At 42.4% G+C, this 23,295-nt stretch overlaps 1 protein-coding gene across 3 annotated transcripts in view; it reads right to left on the minus strand.

Moving 5' to 3' along the window:
• Positions 1-23,295, minus strand: part of hivep1 (HIVEP zinc finger 1) — a 67,119-nt gene that overhangs the window by 26,338 nt on the left and 17,486 nt on the right. The window lies entirely within an intron of this gene.

The raw sequence follows: 23,295 nt of genomic DNA on the forward strand, positions 1-23,295 counted from the left end.
TCAGCTTCTCAAATGTTATGACAGATACACCAATTTTGTAAATACGAAACTAAATCTAAACTAATCAGCTCAAATAGTCGACTGGCCTCTGAAATTCATGCTGGTATGTTCACATATGAGCACAGAGAAACTTTCCTTCTTCTGCCATCATGAGTTATTGAAGTCAAGTGATGGTTTTTGAAGGGATATGGGTTAGACTTTTTTTTTTCCTAATGTGATTTTGAAATGATTGATGGTCAGTTTCCCTCTTTGGAGAGCAGAGTCAAATGCGATTTTCTTTCATTTGCCTGAAGTGTCCCAGCTATAAATACAGCCTCCTCTACTTTGCCTTAAACAACAGCAAACCGCTGCTGCTCTCAGAGGCACCCAGCGGCAATTTTGTTTTTCTTTTCAACTCCAAAATTTAAAAAAAAAAGAGACATTCAAGGCTGAGTGTGGGCGAAAAACAAAAAACAAGATTCTGGAAATGGCCGTGAAAACTGCAGAATCTTGTGAGGATTTTTTAAGTCAACAACAAATTGTGTTGCTCAGTTGAAGCTCCCCAAAGGCGGAGCAAAGCTGACTTGACGGACACTGAGGGGGTGAGATAAAGCTGCAAGGTCGCAGTGAGAAACAGCCTGCAGGTCGCTGTGGGAGGGCTCACTCCGAGCTTTTAAAGTGACCAGAGTCAATAGTTAAAAGGAGGGGATTCACCCCGCTCACAGCAGGCAGACTTCCAACAAGTGCTTGGCCTCCTGCGTTACATAAACGCGATGAGCCGGGCAGTTAAATGACAAAAGTGTCTCCCTAAGTGACGCCAGCCTGCACATTTAACCTCACTGTACTGTGGTCTGGTTGGGAAAAAAGAGGAAGCTCCCTCTGCTTTATTTTTGTATTAGTCATTATGGGGAATTCTCAGGGTTTTACAGTTAGGCCGCAAAAGAGGTTCAGAAAATCAGATAAATATTTATCCAGGCCAGGGACAACATGCAGCGTGACCAAGCACTTTTTGCAGTGTCATTGCCGGGGTAAAGAAGATAAACAGTTCACAGGCAAAAACTCCAGGATCAACACGGCACACTGTAATTAGGCCGGCCAAAGCTGCAGCATAAAAAGTTGGTGTTGGCATGTTAAAAGCAAAAATAAGCAGTGACTCACTTTTGACGGCCAAGCGCCCAAACTCCTCTGTCTTTAAAACTGACCTAAAGAGGGATCACTGTGTGTTTTTGTGTGTGAGTGGAGCAGTGGAGGACACTGCGCCTCATCTCTGTGGGAACATCTGAGTTAATGACAGCCGAGCTGGTGATAATGCAGCACAGCCTGAATGAAGTAATCCAGCTACTAACCTCTAATACTGTCCCTGTGTGTGTGTGTGCTGGCTGTCCATTAGCTTTAAGATATCTACAAACACTCGCACAATCAGGGTTACCACAGCCATTCAGCTCAATACAGCCACGAATTCAACTGCCAAAAAGTCTCCAATCCATGCTGCATACAAGCAGTCGCCCACGCTGACCCTTCATACTCCAAATACCAAACTGAAACCAATCAAAAACCACGTGAGCAGGGCAGTCACAGAGCTGGGAGGCTTTTCTTCTCTCTGGCTTTTTCTGTTTGGGGAGTTCACGTTGAAAATTTCTTCTCTTGGCTTCATCTTCGAATTTTAAATGCATACCGTCGCAATCAGAAATCTTTTCAGCCGAGCACAAAAACCACGTTCACACACTCTCATCGGAAACGAGCAGATTTTTGGCAAAAGGGTCAAAATCCGCTGTATATACTTATATTTTATGCTACTTTCATTTCACCACACCACACTATGCAGCCAAATATTGTGTTTTGCTCTCAAAGAAAAACATAGATAACATTAAGATTATACTACCAATACCAGTGAACTTATCTTGGTTGAGATGTCAGATTAGTGGTTTTTATTTCCACTAAACGGATATTTGTCTTTTCTTTTTCATGATTCATATTTTCAGATATTTCAGAGTAAACAGTAAAATGTAAAATCCAAAACAGCGACCTCCATTACACCTACTGCTCAGTTCATCCACTGTCTGAAACAAGTCTACTTTCTCACGATTGGCTGCCCCTCGTAAACAAGGGGGTTTGAACTGCAGGTGGGTGTGGCCTCTGTGCTCACAGTCAGTCCTGTGTGCCTGAGATGACCGTATTAGTGTATAGTGTATGAAGCTGTGTTACAATGTGTTCGGAAAAATGCCAAAAACGTCAAGGAATAAATTTAAAACTAGAGACCTAAGTGGTTTCCGGAAGTTACAGAAATGAGCAACACAGACACGTGCTAACAAACCTCGTAAAAGATTTGAAAACATTCCTGAAACTGACTGATCAAGGACTGTGGAGGACGTTCATATAGCCAAAATAATGAGGCTTTTGGCCCCGCCCACTTGCTATTCAAACCTTCTGTTTTACAAATAGTTATTTTTCATACAGTAGATAAAGTAAGGGACTGCATGAGGAAAAACTGAACTGCACATCATGCAAAGCTGCTCTAGTAGCATCCAAGACTATAAATGCAGAGGGTGGAAATGCCCATAATAGATCCTCTTGGCTTTGCAACGATTAATTTGACTGCTTTGAAACTAAGTATATTTGCTGAAAATACTACAAAAACATGATTCGGCTGATTGAGTACATCTTCCACCCCTCTGCTGAGGCTGATCTTTGAGGAAATGTAGAAAAACTTCTGAACACACATTTATAACTCAGAGGCTTTGACGCAATCGCCGTCCCAATCAGAGGAATCTAACGCGATTCAGGCCAATAAGTTTCATCCAGCTGGCAGCTGTTGCTCTCGTATCTCTGAATCTAATCACAGTGCCATCTTCGCTACAGGAGGAGAGACTATTACAGCCGCCAAGCCTTCTAGGAAAAGAGACAAGTCTTAATTAGATCTGGAGCTTATGGGGCTGAGTACAGTGAGAGGCAGAGAGAGCAACAAAAGCCAGCGAGCGCGTGCAGGAAACCGGGATCTGACAGTATGCAAGGTCATTGATCATGTTACAGAACAGCAGCAGGATCCTGCTCAGGCTCGGCTTCTGAATCCAGGCTTCTTCTCACCTATTCGCCTCTTTTTGTCTCCCCCCCTCCTTCCTGCTGCGCATACTGAAAAACAAGCCTCGTCTCTCAACCATCACACCCTCCTCCACCCGCTGCCTCCCACTGCTGCCCTCAGGGGAGGAGCTGAGATGTTAATGAGGGCTGTTGTGATGTGGAAACACGGGGCATGTTAATGGCATGAAAATCCATTATGATTTAATTTAAACAAATCTCCTCTCGACTGTAGGATGAAGGCTGCTGTTGTTTCAGTTTGAACCCGGTGTGCGGCTGAAAGGTTTAATCAATTAGTCGATCTGTGATTGTTTAGGCTGAGTGGAAATGCCAGACATTTACTTTGCTTGTCGTTTTCTCTTTTACATTATTGGCGTTTGGAGATTTACAGACATCGTGTAGAGCTGTGGGAACTTTCACTTTGTTACTATTATTATTTTGACATTTTATGAAGTGATAACAACTGTCAGGTTAAATATTAGTTGTAGCCCAACTAATTTTTTATATTTGCTGCTGTGTACACAAATTATTTGGTGGATTATGTTGCTTAATCCTCCTGAAACCAACAAATCTTCAAGTCTAAAATGCTGCATATATCATATGTAAATATCTGCATATTTACAATAAATCAATTCTTCTGAGGTCCTTTCAGGACTTTTTTCTAATATTTTGATAGTTTTAAATTTGAAAGAAATGCAGGAAAGCCATGTGGAGTAAACATTTATACATAAATATGTTCATTCAGATTTTTGGCATAAACATGGTGGTTTGAGATATTTTCATTATTCAAAATAAATCCACTGCAAGAAAATAATTTTGAAAAACCAGAGGCTGAAGAAGCTGAGCTTTCCCATAACCCATTTCAAACGCCTTACTCTCAGTTTATGGCACACGTTTCATAATCGTACATGAAACCAACATGTCACAGCAAGTTTCTGTGATCTTTGACTGACTCGCGACTTCTAGAGAAAGCAGCACAAAACCATTTAACAAGAAGCCACTTGATAAAGACTACGAAGGCTTTCTCGAGCCAAAGCTTTTTGAAAACATATTCAGTGACGACACCACAGCTGCAGTCTTTTTACATACCGAGAAGTGTGCTTGTTCCTTACAGAGTGCCATCGGCTCGCTCGGAGAGACCGGTGGCCGGCGCTGTAGACTCCCACAGGGCTTTCCTGCAGCTGCTCTGCGGCTCTCTCTGGTTTCTCTATCTGCAGATGCCGCCAGACAACCATCTGCTTTTATAGCTCATTTAGCACATACACGTTCTTGCATATACGGGGTTGGTGCTGAATGTAAACACAGAGGGACATGTCTCAACAGAGGCCACAACAAACAGCCCTGTGTATGTCAACCAGCGAAACAAATCAAATCAAAACTATTTAACCATTTAAAAATCTAAAAAAACAAACCAACAAACACTCGCCGGACACTTTATCGAGTCGGCTCAAACCAGTTTTCTTGAACATGACAATGAGTTCACTGTACTTTCAGAACTGTCGTATTTCCTCACGGCACCGATTCAGCAAGGTGCTGGAAACAATGCTCAGAGATTTGAGGCCATATTGACACAATAGCATCGCACAGATGCGGCAGATTGGATGGCTGCACATGATGTCGATCTCCCATTGCACCACACTCCAAAGGTGCTGTACTGGATTAAGATCTGGTGACTGTGGAGGACATTTGAGTACAGTGAGCTCATTGTCATGTTCAAGAAACCAGTTTGAGCTTCATGACAAGGGGTGTGACATGGTCAACAACAATACTCCGACAGAGGGCCCAAGGTGTGCCAAGAATATTGTACATATACAATATATTGTACAATATATTGTATATGTACAATACAATACATATCTCCTGCATACATAATGCTTGGTTTCAACTTCAGCAGGTTGTCTCAACCACATCTACGTGCATAAATGCATTGGGTCGCGTCCATGCGATTAGATGTTTGCTTTAACAAGCATTTGAGCAAGTGTACCTCACAATGTGGCTGGTGATTTTTTCACAGAAACTAAATGAAGGTCTGAAAGGCCCAAAAACGTCTGTGTGAGATGATATCATCTTGGTATCATCAAATCTTCAATCAGTTGGTAGTTTTTGCTCAACATGTTGATATATATGTTTTAAAAACAAACAAACAAGCAAAAACAGGGCTCCATAAGATATTTTCAATGATTTGTCAAACAAGTCTGAAAGATTTTCAGAGATAAAAATGCCACATTAAGGCACATTAAACTAGGACAATGTCTGTTAATCAGCTAACTGAATGATCGCCAGCATTATTTTAGGTAAGCTGTGGTTGTCTGACTGACACCACTGCTGCTGCTTCTCCCTCTCTGATGTTGATATCGCTGCCCACCTCCACCTCCGCCCCTTTCACTGTTTTCTGAGCGTTTCCTCTGCCATTGGCAGTAGGCAGGAGGTAATGTTACATAATCCAAGCGAAAGAGACATGGCGTTCCCTCACTGTCTTTTTATCTTCCTCCTCCTCGTCTCATTCTCAGTCCTCAAATTTACCACCTTGTCCTCCCATCCTCCTCCCTGTTTGTATCACTACCACCACCGGCATCATCTTCTCCGCTTCTTGCCCACTCCTCTGTCTTTTATTGCCATCGACTTCAAATATAATAATTCTTTCACAATCAATCCAAGTAAATTGAATGATATTTGTGAGAAAGCTGCAGAAAAACTCCTGAACCTACAATTCCAACCTACAACACATCCACTTTGCTCCGATGTAAGGCAAGTAAGAAAAAGCAGCAAATTCTCACATTTAGGAACCATCAGCAATTACCAGAACAGCTCGAAATCACAGTTCAGTCGTCGAATTGATTAATGAACCAATCCAGTCAGCTATACCTCAATTTGGGTTTGCAATAGAAGTTTAATTCATAAAGTAAAGAAGCTTCTGGAGAGTTTCTTTATTGAGATTGAGTCCAAATATGATTGGCAGCAAGCGAGTTTCTCACTAAAGAAGTCTTCAAAAAAAAAAAAAAGTCCAGATAGTGCCGTAAAAACCGAGTTAGGATGCAGTTTGCTTCAGCCTAAACCAACTCTGCTTGGTGTAGGCGATGGTGCTGCTCAAGAAGGTTAATTTCACCAGACTGTTAGCTGCCATACAGCTGACAATCACACACACACACACACACACACACACACACACACACACACACACACACCTCCAACAGCTAATCTTCAGAAAAGTTCAGAGTTATTGTGACCAATAATATCAGTAAACCTCTTATTTCCAGCATTAATGGACATTTAACAGCCTTTTATCAGTGGTCATCACTCCCATACTCACATAGACATCCCCAGTAAGTAGACTCCAGCAGCCAGTAGCCTGAATCCAGTAAATTTCAGCCAACAGACTTCGCACACTGACCTTTTGGCCTCTTGCTAGAAGAGCGCTGCCCCTACTCTGTCTTTCACATTTGCCCAAATGCCACAGCTCTGCAGCATCTGTTCACTAGAAAAGCTCCTCCTTGGTGGTTATTGGGTTTAGGTTTATGTGGCTGAACTCAAATTGTGTGTTTGTGAAAGTAACTTGTTGCAAATGTGTAAACTTAGCTCCTGTTCTCTCGTGTTGTTTAAATCCCCACAGAAAAAGGCAGTGGGAGCTCAGCAGGAATTATCTGCCATACATTTCTAAGCTTTTTTTCTCCTGTTTTGTGTCCAACCAGGGAGCACGAGTTTATGTTTGATCCTGCAGCTCCTGTAGTGGCACTACTCTTTCTTTATTTCTAGAAAGAGTAGTGCTTTTTTTCACGTTTTGGGCTTGGAGTCCCCGATGTGTATCCACTTCCTTTTTGTTCATTTTTCATTTCTTTATTTGTATTTTTTGCTTTTCACTTTATACATGAATAGGAAGTCATTTGACTCAAGCGAAAGAATGATCAGTAGTTTTGATTTGAGGTTTGAGCGTGTACTCAAATTAAAGGTCATAACATCTCGGTCATAAGACCTACCTGGTATTTCCAGGTTGTCTACATGACCTAGGTTACTTTCTGTTTATTTATGATATTGTGGTATAATAGTAGCTAAATAAGAATGATTTCTTTGCATATATGTGTGGTATACAACCAATAATTAGGTTTTATTGACAACATTGATGATAATATTCAATTAATTTCAAAAGGTGAGCCAACTATCAGCATTGTATTTCTCCAAGCATCCATTGAGCGTGAAGCAAAAAAAATCAAATCAAATACACAAGAAAAGTTTATGCCAGTTTATATCCACTGCTGTAAAACAGTCTTTGCCATCAAACCACCGAAGAAAAAGATCACGCAACAAGATGGTAGCTTCAAAACACCACAGGTGAAACAAACCTAATGTACTAAGTGGACCTTTAAGACACAGCGTCAAGTAAATCATCATTTATTTTGATTATTTCCATATTGGCGGACACACATAGCGAGCGAGTGTGGTAAACAGGAAACCGTCCGGCACCGGAGTATTGACCCGTGTGCTTCAGGGAGAGCTAACGAGATGATGCACATAATAAAATTACTGCAGAAAAAGGCAAAAGGGGGGAAACCTTGCAAATAAACAGATCTCCAAGTAACTCTTAAACACTCTGGTAGCATAACAGGTATTTCTATTCTTGCATGAAGCTGCTCAGTGGGGGAAGGAGAGGAGCTCTGTGATGATGTCATACTGTGTGGAAGAAGAAGAAGAAGAAGAAGAAGAAGAAGAAGAAGAAGAAGAAGAAGCCAAAAGTGTCTAAGTTCAGCTTCACTCTATCTCTGGACGAGCTGTTGCGTAACGCCTCCAAGCTCATCTCCGACTGCAGCTCACAAGCTTACGCTCTCCTCTAGCTCATGTTGTGCGTCAGCTGCTGCTGTCCGGCCACCGAGGCCGAACTCGTTGCCCCAGACGAGCGCTGGAGTGTCTGAGCTGGGTTGCTGGTGGGGATTTTAGTGAGTTAAACCCCTTAACCGAAGTCGTCGTAACTTAGATCATATTTCAGTCAATGCTGATAAAGTTTTGAAACTATCAGACACTCAGTTTCTTTTAATTTAACCATCGAAGGAAAAAAAGACAGAGAGAGAGAGAGCTGAAATTATTTGCCGCTTCAGAGCATTTGAAAATTTGAGCTCCTCAAATGTGATGACTTTCTGATTTAATTCAGCATTTTTATGCATCATTTCCATGCAGCACTTGTTGCACTTGTGAAGGCAACAGCTAATCTTGAGCTCTGGGGAGGTTATGGAGAATATCTTCTGCTATTTTCTGGCATTATGTCAAGAAAATAATGAGCAGATTATGAGCTACTGGCAGAATTTTTGAAAACACAAGAAAACAGGTGAATCTTAATAAATGTTAAACTCGTTTTCCCAACACATCAGGATGAAACAATGCTAGAACAAAAGGGAGACAAACTAAGGAATAATTACAAACTTCTACAAAAACCTGTGGTTAGATGAGCAAATGAGTAGGAAGGTACAGACAGAAACAAGCAGACAATGAAGCAGCCCACACTGAAACAAAAGCCTGCAGCGAGGAATAAAATACAAACTGATCAGCACAAAGACAAGCTCTTGCAGCGGCTGCACAATACCTGATAGGAGGGAAGAAGAGTACCAAAGAAAGTCGAGACTTTCTCAGAGAGCAGCTGGCTGCTCCCGCTTGGTTTTCCCTCCTGGAGTCAGACACGCTTACGGGGAAACACCTGACATTTCCGACCCAGACGGCAGACACTTTCCCAACCAAAACCCGCTGACATTCCTCTGTGCTCTCTCAGTCTCCCAGAGAGAAGAAGAGAAAAGAAAAGCACAAGACTGAATCGGCACTGCAGAGCGGAAAGCCGAGCGTCTGGCTGCCGTCTGTCCTCACACGCTAACGCACAGCTGTGTCTCTGTGCTTTCACTTCTCACTTCTGCCTGGTTTCTCTACTGTCAGTGTAGCAACCACGCTTCTTTCTCCTCCCTGCCTGGCTTCGTGTTCCTCCCCCCTATCCTCTCCTCCCTCTTCGCTCTCCTTCCTTTCTTTTTTTTTTCTAATCCCTACTCTAAATCTGGGAAAGCCCTCACTGCCTGAGAACTGACTTCCCCGAGCTGTGTATCAGTGCTCTCTTCCTGCAAGAAAAACCCCCCCAAAACAAACAAAAAAACAAAGCAGGATGGGAGCTCTATAAACACCACAGGTCCCTAATTCCCCTAGGCTCACATATACACACACAGTCCACATCAGATTATCCGCTAACCTACATTGGGCATTCAACCTCCCACACCCCCGTAGAGGCTATAAATACCCGTCTATCTGCTCTGTGCATTGATCTGATCTGTGCAGACGACTGTAGGGACTAATGAAGACGCTGAAACACAAATGTCTGCGGGATGTGTGATGAACATTTTCAGTCTGAACCGTGCGCAGCTCTGCCACCATGTAAACATTGCGAGATGTCTTTTCAGAGGGATAGAATTTTGTGAAATGCATCGATCAGTTACAACATCAAAATTGCAGACACGTGAACAACACTGAGCTTTCATTACAATGCCTGGCATCTCTGTGGTTGTTACGTTGAAACACGCATGCCCATCTAAACATCGTTTCCGACAGAGCACACCCTCCGTGGACTTGGCAACGGTCCCCAAAGGAAGAAAAATGCGCAAACTGCTCTAAAAAAAGCTTGAAGAATATTCTAAAGAGCCCGAGTCATTAAACTGGCCACCAAAACCAATACGTCCCAACATGATTGGGAGTGAGCCACTGCGTCTCCAGACCTGACCGATCCAATGCCAATGGCCAGAAACCACAGAACACATCCACTTTTCACACATTTCAAAGGCATCTAAAAATCCAAAGTAGTCAGTTTCAAATACTAAAAACATATATGCAATACTCCTATAGACTGACTTTAACCTCTGCCATTAAAATGTATTTTCTGAGTGTTACTTTTTTGATCATCCATCCATCCTACCTCCTCCAGGGTCGCTGGAGGGACTGGAGCCTCCAGCTCTCACAGGGCGAGAGGCGGGGTACCCGCCTAAACTGGAGCCACCAGTTTATTGCAGGGATAACACAGAGAGGACCATTCACATGGAGACTCCACAAAGTTTCGTGTTCTACAATTACAAGTAGAGCTGGGCGATATGAGATTTTTTCATATCACGATATGTTTTTTTCATTTCAGGCGATAACGATATCTATCACGATATAAGCCAAATAACTATATTTGTAAGATTTAAATGTGCCGTTGCTCACAAGTAAAATGTGAAATAATCAGCAGCTTGTTTTTATTTAAATATTTATTTCCCATAATAAGTTCAACAGGGTAGATGTACTTAAGGAACATGAGACTTTTTCAGATAAATAAAGGCAAATATTGCAAACTACACAAAAGGCAGCCGCTAAAGCGTTTAAGTTTCAAAATAGAACAAACGAAACAGACTAAATTGTCAATTCCACTTAGAAACAAAATATTAATTCTAAAAATAAATCTTAGTTTGTTTTACAGAAGAACAGACAAAACTGACTAACTTTTGTCAATATCAAATAAACTGAGAACTAAAAGGAAATTCTCAATCTCTCCTTGTTGTATAGCTGAGCTTTTCAAACAGTTTTAACAGTTACTTTAGTCTGACAAAAGCCGAATGACGAATTAGCGCTTCCAGTCAGAGACTGAGGCTACGTCCACACGTACACGGGTATTTTTGAAAACGGAGATTTTCCGTTTTCGTTTTAAAAAATAATCTCGTCCACACATAAAGGCAGAAATGAAGAAAAACGCTGCTAGGAACATGCCAAAGCAGCAGGTGGCGCTAGATTCCTAACCGTACCGAAATGTTGGCCAATCAGAAGTCTAGAAGCCTCGGTGGGAAAAAGTAAACAAAGCTGGGGCATAGAAGCAGAACCGAGTCGTAAGTGTGGAGGGACAGTAACTGTGTGTATATGTAAGCATTTAAACACTGCAGAGAGTAGAATTAACAGTAACAGTATTGTAGAAATTCATTTCACCGAAACAATAACGTGGCGCACAGTGTGACGCATGCTCCAGTTTATTGTATTTCCAGACTTGCTTTCGGCACAATTTACAGTGCACGCTACTCTGTTTTTTGTCAGACTTGAAATAGCCGAAATACCTTCACACTACGGAACTTCTTTGGCTCTTCCGTTCGACAATCTCTCCGGCATTGGAACCTTCATCTGTTTTCTCTTCGGTCACGCTCGGTTGATTTTTCTAGTCGGCACACTCATTTCCTCCATTACCCGCTGGCTGCTTCCCAAACAAACACACGTGCGGCTTGGCACTTGTGCTGTGATTGGTTCGGCTCTGCGCTACTTAATTTGGATTGGCTGACCTTTTAAAAAAAAAAAAAAAAAGGACAAGAGCGGCGAGGTCTATCGCGATAGCTTAATTTCTCTATCGAGTAAAAGTTATATCGCGATACATATCGTTATCGTTCTATCGCCCAGCTCTAATTACAAGGATATAAATCTTTTTATAAACTTTAAAAGAGACTAGCTAGCAGTTAACCCCACTTGTCATGTCTCTACATACAAAGACTGCTCGAGATTTCCACTCTCTATCATTAGAACAGATTAGATAAGGGGCAGGTGCTTTGTAGTTCATGTGGCAGTTGATATGTTAGCTTAGCGTACCAAACCACCTTAGATGTGGCTAACAGTAGAAACAAGCCATATAATATTTTTGGTATTTGACTAAGTAGCCTCCTGGAGGCTGGGTAGACCCAGAACACGCTGGACAAATTAAGTCTCATGTCTCGTTTCAGTCAAGTTTAACAAAAACCCCACATAGGATATCTAGATGAGCAGTAGAAAATGCAGTGATTGAAGTCAATGGTACTGCAACTTCTACAAAAAGTTAGATTAGAAGCAGCTATGAACCAAATTGAGGGTTAATGTTTTGGAAGGATTTTTTTAACTAATCATTTCAGCACCACAGAAGCTTTCTTTCATCACTCACCCCCGGGAATAAGCTTCTCTCCTCTGAACACCTGTACTCGCTGCCTGAGACTCATAGTTAGTCATTCTGTGCACATGGAAAATAAAGCCTTGGTACAGTAATAAACAATACCTGCATTTCATTTCACGAGGCACACCTGAACTAAAGCCTGAGTCACACATCGAGGCCCTCCAGCACCGCACACAACTTCTCATCCCTCTCACAGAGTTTCACATGGCACCAGCTAAAAAGGGGTTTGGGGGTGGGAGCAGATTTGCTTAAATCATCCTGAAAGCAAGGTCTAAAAATACAACCAATCAAGCTTTTCCTCCAGCTTTTCCTCAGTGAGCGCCCTAACGAGGAGGAGGGAAGTCGGGGATCATCGTGGTTTAGAATTCCCGAGAGACTCTTGAACCCGAGAGGCATCGGGAGCTCCGAAATCTCCCCTCCACTGCCAACATCTCTCCCCATGGCAACAGCAGCTAAAGGAAGAGATGGCCCGTGTTACGCAAGAGGAAGAAGCTTTTCCAGTAGGCAGAACCCCTTCCTCCTCCTCCTCCTCACCCTCCTACACATATTTTCACAGCCTCCTTATTAACCGTTTTTACATTTATCCCCATTGCTCTCCTAACCAGACATCTTTCTCCCTCGCACTTTCACACGCTGAACTCTGGCACGCTGCCATCCACGCCGTTCCCTTCCCTATTATCAACCGCTGCTTTGCCCCCTTTTCTTTCTCCCTTTCACTCCCCTGTGGGTGGCATTCATCTTCGTCCAAAGCTGCAGAAACGCCGCTGCTGGTGCTCCACGCCTGAGCGGCTTTCGATTTAAAAAAAAAAATAAGCTGGTGCTACAGTCAAATGACCTGATAGCTCGTACGACAATTGCTCAGAGGCTCAGCGTGACCGCTTGACCCAAGTTTCTGCAGGGTTCACCACGATAAGCTAAAGACCTTTTTTAAAACCCACACACAATTAACTTTAATACATGTTTGTGTGTCACACTGACTAGAATATAACAATGGCATGGAAAACAAGCAGAGACAAGACTGATCTGTTATTGCATAACACTTTTTCAGTGCCTCGTTATGTACACCAATAATCCCTGAAACCAAAAGTACACCAGAGGCAGAAAATAGAAGATGGTGTGAAGTTTTTGCTAAAATTGACACCCAGAGTTAGAAAGTAGTTGGCAGTAGTTACAGCCAGCAATTAGTTTAAGACTTTAACATTGTTATAATAACGTATTAATTGGAGATCATTTATCTTAGAAGGTAGATCACACCCCAGTACTCCCCTACCAATTCTGACTACATATCTGACTATGCCTTCTCACACTACAGGGTGCTTGTTCTCATTTACCAACTAGGCAGCACCCCCCCATCCATGTTCTGTTTAAGACGTACTCACCCCGGAGCCCTTACAAGCCATTAGCCCATTACCTTAAGCCCAGCACACTTCACCTTCAGACTCTCTGTCATCACCGAGTCCGGCCGTGTCGGTACCAGAATCACCAAGTTCTCTCATTGTCCAGAATTTCTCCTGATCTTTTCTCCAGCCATTCTTCCATATCTGAGCAGCTAGTTCCACTTCATACAAAGGGATCCCAGTACACACAGTTAAGCTCATGGGCCACTGGTCACTACAAGCCTATCAGTTGCATAACCACAACAATCTTCAAGATATTCTAAATGCTCAGTCACTGCTGCTTCTGGAGGATGTCTTCTTTGGTGATCTTCGCTGAGGACTTCTCCAAACCACAACCACAGAAGCGTGGTTGTTCACAGCTTCATGGCACACTTTTCACTGCTTAAAACTTTGCCGTTATGGTTCATCGTTCCACTTGATTATTGTCACAAATTCAAAAGTGTACTTATGTGAAGCGGGGGTGGAGGAAGTAGTAAATTCCATTGGACAGTTACACACACACTCATAGAAATAGAGTTATATTAAATAACTATTTTCCTAGCAGATCCTTTTTTTGCAGAACGGTTTCTCTAAAGTTATTGTTCCCACATAGACAGATATTTTACCAGTAAACCACCATTTAAAAAGTAAGTAAATAAAATATGATGTTAAAATCTAAACTTTTTATATTTCATCTTTGTGGTGTACGTCTGCATCGTGGTTTGTGCATGCATGATATTAAAAGCATATGAGTAACATCAGAAATGAACTAGGCCTAAAATGATTTTCTGCAGTAAAATAATAATGATGATTTTAACAAGATATGTCTGCAAACTAAATTTCTCTATTAAAAATGGAGTGCATTACACACAACTGCCCAAAGGTGTGCAAACTCTCTACTCTCTTCCTCAAATGTTGCTGTCTACGTGCAAAAAGAAAGGTCCACAAAACAATTTTCAAACAATAGGAAGAGCATGTGTTATCAGCACTGATGATTTCAAGGCATTGAATGCTGTAATATCTTTGGACCCTGTGACATTGTCCGGCAAAGGGTTACCAGGGCTCCACCCATGAGCCAAGCCCAGGAGAGCGGCTCATCAGGTAGCTCAGCAGGTCCGGTCAGGTTGTAATTTCCTGTAAGTTCCTGGCTTTCTGACACAACTACCTGGTAACCATAATGGAGCATTAAACAACTAAAATGTTGAGTATTCAGCCGAATATTTCACTCAGGAGTTGGCACACAACAAAAACAAAGCAAAAGGTTGGTGAGGAACAGAGTCCAAATATATTTTAGAACTGCTCGATAACGGCTGCATGTGTATATAAACAGCAGTTTACTGACAATCTTTGTATCAAGCTAAAAAATCAAAGCCATAATCCCCGTAGCTCTGAATCTGGGCTACTTTTAAAAAGCCAGCTAGTTCATCTGTGTTGTTAAGAACAATTCTATGTATGAATCTAAAAGAAAGGAGAACAAACTACAGGATAATGGTGAAAACAAAAACAGTTTTACAAGCTGTTTGAAGTTTGGGCCTTTCAAAGTTGCTCAGTGTGTGTAAATACCTACAGATAAGTTCTCACACCCTTTCTCTTGTACCGATCATGCATGGTAAGCTCCGCCCCCTCTCTGAAAGCGTGTATGCGTACACAGTAACGGTCAAATATCTGGACGCATGTCATTAAAATATCGACCCGACCTTGCTGACCCTTGTGACTGTTTAGGGGGTTTCAATCTTTCACCATCGACCCGCTGCAGTCCACTGGGTCCGGACACCCAAGGACAGACCTCCTCCTTCACTTATCCTGCTCCCCTGATACTGACAGACCCTTTAGGGCACACAGCACTCACTTCCTCCCACGCCTCCTCCGCCTCCTGGCTCCGTCGATGTTGAACAAACACAAACCACACAGATGAAACAACATATTTCCTGCTGATGGCAAGTGGCCTGCACAAGCAGCACGGAAACAATCAAAACAAAGAGCAGAGTTTATGAATGAACAAGCAGCGCTCCGTGATATGAGGCAGGGCTCCTGTTTTTTTTTTTTAAGAGGCCCTACGGAGGGAACTTGTTTGCTGACATGCGAAGGGTCCAGCGATTCGTATAAAACGCCCACAGTCTGGAGTTGTACAGCTTTCAGCTCCATTATTCAGCATCCTGCTTTCTGCTGACTGTCTGCTGAGGCCTGTGCGCGTTTCTAAAGTAACAGTCACAAGGATTCATGAGTAACTTTTAGACCTGCAGTGTGGCTCAGTGGTGAACCGGAGCAGGGTTAGGGAGTTTTTCTATGCCTGCTAGTGTCGAGCAATGGCGACTATTTTGATAAATTAGTGCCGAGGTTGTTCTGGGAGAGCATAAAACAGGTAAACATGTCAAAGGCGGGCAATCATTAAGTCACTGTTTTGAAAAGGGTCACACTCACTGAATGTGTGTGTGTGTGTGTGTGTGTGTGTGTGTGTGTGTGTGTGTGTGTGTGTGTGTGTGTGTGTGTGTGTGTGTGTGTATTCCTGCTGAAAGCATGCAAAGTGTGCTCATTATGGAGTGCAGCTTTCTTGAAAATGGCTCGAAACAGTGAGTGAGTGAGTGATGTCACTTGTCACAGGAAACCAAAGGCAAAACTAAATGAAATGCAACATGTCCAGCTAGCTTTCTGAAGATCAGTTTGAGTTTGTTTGCAGTGAACGCAGCACGCCCTGCGCTTTGACATTGCCCCACACTGACTGCCTGCATGATACTGCACTGATATCACTGTGTTGGTGTTCCTCCTGTATCATCAAAACAGTGCTAGCCCAAGATCAACATAGCAACGGACCAATGACATCACTGCAGTAGATCTTCTGGTAGAAGTTAGCTAATGCGAACCACCACGAGTAACCTAAATTTGGCTAACAGGAAACCTAACTTCATAATATATTTATTATATCATGTAAATTAATAAAGAAAACTCCTGAAATTTGTTACAGAAGAAAGGTTCAGTAGCTATTTTGACCCTTATGAACAACACCAACATGCAAATATCTGATGAAGGGTGGCAGCAGATGTGGAATTCCATTGCTAATAATTAACTGAATTACATAACATTTGTTTAATTTTGTATGGAGACCACAGGAGGAAAACACTTTTGGAAAACAATTTTCCATCCAAGCTGACACATCTGGTGAAACAGTTCTTAAACAGTTGCTTAACTTGTAGGTAGCTTATCTGACATTTGACCTCCATAACAGATCTACAGGTCTATTAATGCTCTTCAGGTACAAGTAAAAGATATAAAGTCAACACAGACATCCTGGTGGAAGTGTTGAAACCTGTTCTGCTCTTTCCTCTACAACTACCTTGAACAGGACACTGAACATATACCACATCCTCAGTGAAAGGTCCCATTACAGTTGTCTCATTGCATGCAAACAATGACGTCACTATTCACTGAGGGGAATGGGTACTCAGTGCAGTATTTGCCTGAACAATAGGTGTCACTACTTAAAATCCTACACATCGGCGCTGGAATAAGAGCAGAAGTCAAAACTGGAAGAAGAGAAATGTCTCCAGAAAGTTGCATCTTTTCAGGCATCTGTGTAATCTGGAAATCTTTGAGCTTCTGCAGTGATATTGTTGGAATGTTTAAATCCAACACAATCATGCACGACTATTGAGAGATGCACGACCCGCTGAAATGGTGATTTAAGTATGTGTCACGCCATGTTTAGCATGTGGAGCGGTTCGGGGGGCAACAGTGAAGGGTGTATTTGGCCGTTTAAAGTGATGAGATTTTGTAAAAGTTAAGACATTTTAGTCAGCCTTTTCTACCCTGCTTCAAAGACCAGGGTGAGCATTAACTTGTTTTAGGCTTAGAGTTAAACTTTTGTCCAAGTTAAGGTTCAGGACACAGACTTGTCAATGAATGTCCTCAGAAAGATATCCAGTGTATGCTTCCACCTCTGACTATTGGACAAAGTGTTCCATTATGTGGTACGGTACGGTGCACGGTGTGCACGGTACACAGTTCAACAAGTTGGAGAAGAAAAAAAGAAAAGAAAAAAAAGAAAAAAAACAGCTGCAACTCGCCTTTGTAGGGAATTCTGATGTCAGAAATCAGGCAAGTGATTGACACACAGTATCTCTAGAATTTGTTTTGAGTTTCCGGACACTCTGAATCCGTTTCATGCTCTTATTTTGTCTGCGTAGTCTTCACTTTGAGACACTGATGCTTTCTGGCTTATTGAAACGTTGGAGCGGAACCGATCCAGATCATTACGCACCGTCATCTCCACCGTAATGGCATCAAGAGCGCTGAAAGTCAAAGCTGACATTTGTGCTGTAGATTGTTTCAAGATGCAGCAATAAAAATCTGAGTGTGGAATAAAGTTTTATCGCAACCGTGCAAGAAAATGTATTTAGCAGAGGCAGGGACATATAGACCAGAGGGGGTTGGGGGGGGATCCCGTGCATCCCCAGCAGCAAATCTCACCCTGCACAGCTGAACGTTAACCTGCAAGGAAAGCAGGCTGCTTGCACTGATAACATTAGCCATGTGCAGAAAACTAACGTGACATCATTGGGCAAAAAGTCACACAATCAAAAATGAGCTCTTAAATAGACATATGTCCATACAACAGGTAACAAATCAAGCAGTTAACCAACAGAAAAGAATTTTTCAGAAGGTCCTACAAAACTGGTCAGCACATCATATTCAAGTGCTTCTTGAATATGTTGATTTTCTCATTTTTAAGTTTCTAATTTTGTAAAATTATCATGTTTGCTTTTGTTTCTTTGTTTTGTGACCATTTACTCAAAATGTATTGGTTTTAAGTAAAAGCAGACCCAGTTTCAGTTCCATTAAGCCGCTATTGTCTCTGCAGTGCTGCATCAACAAACAAACAAACAGTGGAAAAATCCTTCACTGCACGTCACAAAGAGCTTGCTGCAATTTTCTCTAATCATTTCGAATTGCTTGTTGTGATGCAGCCTTCTTATGGGCGTCTTCACTCTCCACAGATCAAAAGTGTTCAGGCTTGGATGACAGAAAGCAGGCCGAGTGAGGCGAGGGGGTGGATAATATGTAATAGAGCAGAGACGTGCCGCGTGGAGGCTTTTCAGAAAGCGTACGGACATGTCAGGTGACAAGTTTTAACGTGCTGTGTAAAGCGAGTGTGGGGGGGGGGGTCACCTCAGAGTTTGTCGCCTGCAAGAAAAGCAACGGCTTGTGCTCCCACGAGGCCTGTTTGTTAGTCATTCCCCTGCCCGATGCATGTGACTCCCGAGAAGCAGAAGCCCACAGCTGCGCTCTGATTGGCTGATGTGCCGCAGCGATGCTGATGATGGCAGACGACCCACGCAGCAGAGAAACAGCAAGTGTCAGTGTTGATAAATACAGCCCACGGCCTGACCTTAAGGAAACTGCACACTCAACCTCTGCCTTCTCACCCATCTGCCCACCTGTCGCTTCCTCCACCACAACATCTGCTTCGCACAGCAGCAGAGGGCCTGTCATTTCTAGTCAAGGACAAACTTAAATACAACGATGGAGCGCAAATTCAGCATGTGTGTAATCAGGGAGGAAAATGAATGTCCCAGATGGATGTAAAGACACTGGAATTGAATTAATTACGCGGTGAGGTATTATAGTGCTGCAGCAAACTGCTTCCATTAATACTAATAGCAGTCTAGCAGTGTTCATAAACATATAAAAGGCAAATGAGAGTCAGCAGCTCTCCAAGCAGCCTCATGAATCAATGCATGATCTGATAGCAGCCTGCCTGGAAAAATGATGACAAGGTGAGGAGCTTGTTTTTGAGCTACGAATCTGAATGGACCTGCGTGCCTGTCACCGTCAGGGCAGAAGGGGAAACGGCGCCTTTTCCCCACAGAATCAGCCATTGTTGTGCATCTAAACGAACTCTACCCGTTTCTCTGCAGAATCTCACCACTTCACTCTCAGGCAGGAAACTCTTTCCTACAAGAGCCGTTTCTTCTTTTCCCCTCCAACCTCCCTCGACGACACATGGCTGACTTTGGTTTCTGCAAAATGGCCACAGTCCTCAGAGTAACGCCCTTCAACAGGCTGGATTTATGTAACCATTACGGTTCAAACACAGGAGGGATGGGATAAATTAACTTGCAAAGGATACCTCCTTCCTGGTGAATCTCTCCTCCACCTCCTTTTTTGCTGAGCTGAGCTAAGATTGAGACACATGAGATCCTCATTATGTCTGACTAGCGAATGTCATCCCTTAGATGTTAAGTAGCGTAAAAAAAAAAAAGCTCGGGGATGGAAGTTTCTATTTAAATGTCTAAATTTCTGAGCTAGCAAGCTATCCTGGAGCCAGTTGCAAGTGAGGTAAGCAATTGCTAGTTATTATTTTTGTTATACATTTTTTTTAATAACCAAATAAATATTCAAATTTTGCTGGTTAAGACCAGAAATACTAGTCTGCTGAACTCATATTTTCCAAGAAGTTATGGGGTCATTTCCCTCTAGCTACGACTGCAGCGTTGACGCAGGGCAGCACTCCTCTTTATAAAACCAGCAAGCTACAAACTAAGATAAATAGTGTAGTATTATTAGTATTTAGCAAATTAACATTTACACACGCAGCAAACACTTTCGTGATGACTTTAGAGGCTCAGTCACTGGTTTCAGGTCATATTTATTGATGTGTTGGAATAGACAGGGCATTGGCTGTTCAATCACATTTCTGGGAATGAGGATGTTTGTAGCGAGCCTTCACAAACCAGTGGGTGATATCACAGTGGTAATGTGCATCCTTATTTACAGTCTATGTTAAATAAAATAAAAATAAAAAAGCTTACAGTTGTAATGTGAGTCAGTCTCCAAAATAATCCAACATTGTGTGCGCGCGGTGTTATGTGCTGCAAAGTGCCACATTAAACCAGCTCTGATTATAGAAAAATGCATTTAAACGATGATATTAAACCTCAAACATTGTGTTGCATTTTTACTTTTTTTGATCATTCTCTCCAATTTCTTCCCTTCCACTCAATTTACCATAAATGTTGCAATCCCAGTGCAAACATGTCTGAATCTGACTATTTCCTGCTGTGCTAAATCTGAGTAAGGACAACTTTGGCAAATGTTTCTCCCAGAACTGTCTGAAGTTTATGTGTGAAAACAGCTATAAGGAGGTGTTATTTTCGCTTCAGACTCTCGTTTTATCCTGCTCTCGTCACACGTTACAGTCCTAATATTGTTTACTTACCCTGTTTTTTACAATTTGACGTGTTTTTTAGCAGTTTTCCCTGACCCCTTCCCCTCCCCTCCTCATTCGTAGGAGGTTCCAGCAGTCGGACACAAGAACAGCACCTGCAGAGCGAGACTCATGCTGCTCTGTTTCCCTGGCAACCCCTACATTGGGCTTTGCTTGTGCAAACCATTAAGCAATGCCAGCTCTGCATACACACACACAGCTGCACACACGCACACACTGAAGAGCGCCCCCACACAGCCACCCTTTTAAGGGTTTTCCGGCTGGCAGACTTCTTTTTTTAATTTGAGCAGTTTTTCCAAAGCTTTTATTATTATTTTTTTTTCTTTTTACTTCAACTCCAGCAGCCTGACCTGCGTCACATTTTCCCCACACATCATAAAAACGGACCCCCTGGGAGGCAGCAGCCCCCGTCTAACAGAGGCAGGTTTTGTTGGGGCATTTCTCTGCAGATGACATACATCCTCAGAGTCTATAGGAGCTCTCCGCCTCCTCTCTGTGTCATGAGCATATCTCCAAAATAATGTGACACGCAGCCCCGGCACCGGTCCTTTTTCGCCACCGCAGGGAGGATTTCTTCCACTATTCTGGGCCCCTGTGCTGACGTGAGCAGAGGCAAATCCCGCCGGCTCCCACCCTGTTTTTTCCCCTCATCATTCCCGCTCCGACGCCAACGCTCACCTTTCTGGGTTGCCAACATCAATGCTGCTCAACCAAGTTTCCAGGAAGTCGCTCAGCAGGCTGCAAGAGCTTACCTGTGGAGGTGGGAGGGTGCATGTAGGGGGCGGGGGGGAGGGGGGTGCACTCATGCACCAAGCAAGTCCGAGAAGGTCAGCATTCGTTAGCTCCAATTTAACTGAGCCCTTCACTAATGCTTCACTTTGAAAAGTTTAAGCCAAATAATTTGACTGATTGGACAGAAGTTCCTGATACACACCCAAAATGGAGCCCATTACACACACACACACACACACACACACACACACACAGGTCAGCCGTCCTCAGGGGGCCAAAGTGGGTGGTGGCAGATCTGAGGATCTTAGCTGCAACAGGTAAAAGAAAAGACTTTGACAGGCAGCTAATAAATGACGCTTTGATCATTTTGTCTCATGGGAGAAGAATACACGTGTGCCTCCGCAGAGTAACACTCGCAGCGCAGATGAAAAAGGTGCACGACTTAACAAATGAAGAAACACACATGCGAGACCTTTTCTGCACAGGGAGGCGGGCAGTGTTAGCTACAGTATTAGTCACCAACGTTTGGTAAACAGGCAGGAGTTTGACAGACATTCAAACTGAGAGTGTGCAGACGGCGAATGGGTTTAGCTGAGGTGGGAGGAAGAAAAGCTGAAGTAGGACTGAGAAGCAGAAGAAAAAAAAATCAGCATACCAAAGCACAACCACGAAACTGTAACAGCACCCTTCAGAAACAGACCTGCAAGTTAAAGCTCACAATGAGGAGTTACACCACCATCCAGCTCTTCTTATCAAATTTGCACATTTCTTTACACTTATATGATTGAAAACTGAACAATTTTGAGTTTAGACTGCATCACCTGTGGCATTTTACATACATTTTATAGAAAAAAATATTCAGCAGGCAAATCGATATTGAAAACAGGATTGACTGGGCTTAACTAGCTGTGATTGTAAATTAAATAATTAATCAGCTCTATTACGATTCACAGATTTCTTCCATATTATGTCTGCTGTTCTAACAAGGAGGTGTTATCAAGGAGGTGAATATCAGCTCATAACAAGAGATCTACAGGGCATAAAAGTGACTTTGGGCACTGTGACATGTCAGAAAAAATTGAAAAATAATTACGTGGTAGCTGATAAATCCTGATTATTTCCTCAAATAACAGATGACTAATAACTGATCCACAAAAGATCAAACTATGGGCACAAATTTTATTAAAACTCCATATTTCACGGTCTGAAAAACAAAGACATTTAATCTAATATGAAGTCAGGCATGAAACTGTTAGATCAAAAGTGATAATTAATCACAGCTCTCATTTATAGCATTTAATCCACACAAAATACAATGTGCAAATGTCAGTCATTTCCAGTAAAACAATGATGAAAATACTTAAATAAATGACGATAAATCTATGATTGTGGTTCTATTAAGCTCCATATTTTCTCTACAAGAGCAGCTTTTCAGGATTCACAGTGCAAAATGATCCTTATTTGTCTATTCGGGGCCTTGGAGCTTAAACAGCCCCTCTGTTTAAGCTCCTCCTCCTTTAAGGCAAAATACTTCTCATTGGTTGCCCCTCATGACCCCCTTGGCCATATCCCCCTTGCTGAAATCATACAGGCTAAAGTAGAAACAACTGTCTGAAGCTGAGCTTTTGCCTCTCATGGATTATTTCTCCATTAGATGACCTCATCTGAAACTCTGGCCATGTAAAATATGAGCTTACACCATTGCAGCAGCATATTTATGACAGAAAATAAGGCAGACCATAAGAGGGCATCCTTAAATTTCCCAGCAAAGGCTTTTATGCCAAATCACATTAGCCTTTTGGGTGTTAAACATGATCAGACCAGGACAATAAAGGCGTAACAGGTTCGAAGATAGTGATTTGAGTCTATCTATTAAATAAAATATGTCTTCATTTACTGACTAACTTGTAAATTTGTTTTTCTTCTGAATTACTGTGTTGACATAAACCCCTGAAAAACATGCA

Source organism: Aulonocara sp. 'chitande type north' Nkhata Bay, linkage group LG22, assembly GCF_057382095.1.
Source record: "Aulonocara sp. 'chitande type north' Nkhata Bay isolate Kocher_YH1m ecotype deep benthic linkage group LG22, A_spYH_male_GT1.1, whole genome shotgun sequence".
In the NCBI taxonomy this organism is placed as follows: Eukaryota; Metazoa; Chordata; class Actinopteri; order Cichliformes; family Cichlidae; genus Aulonocara; species Aulonocara sp. 'chitande type north' Nkhata Bay.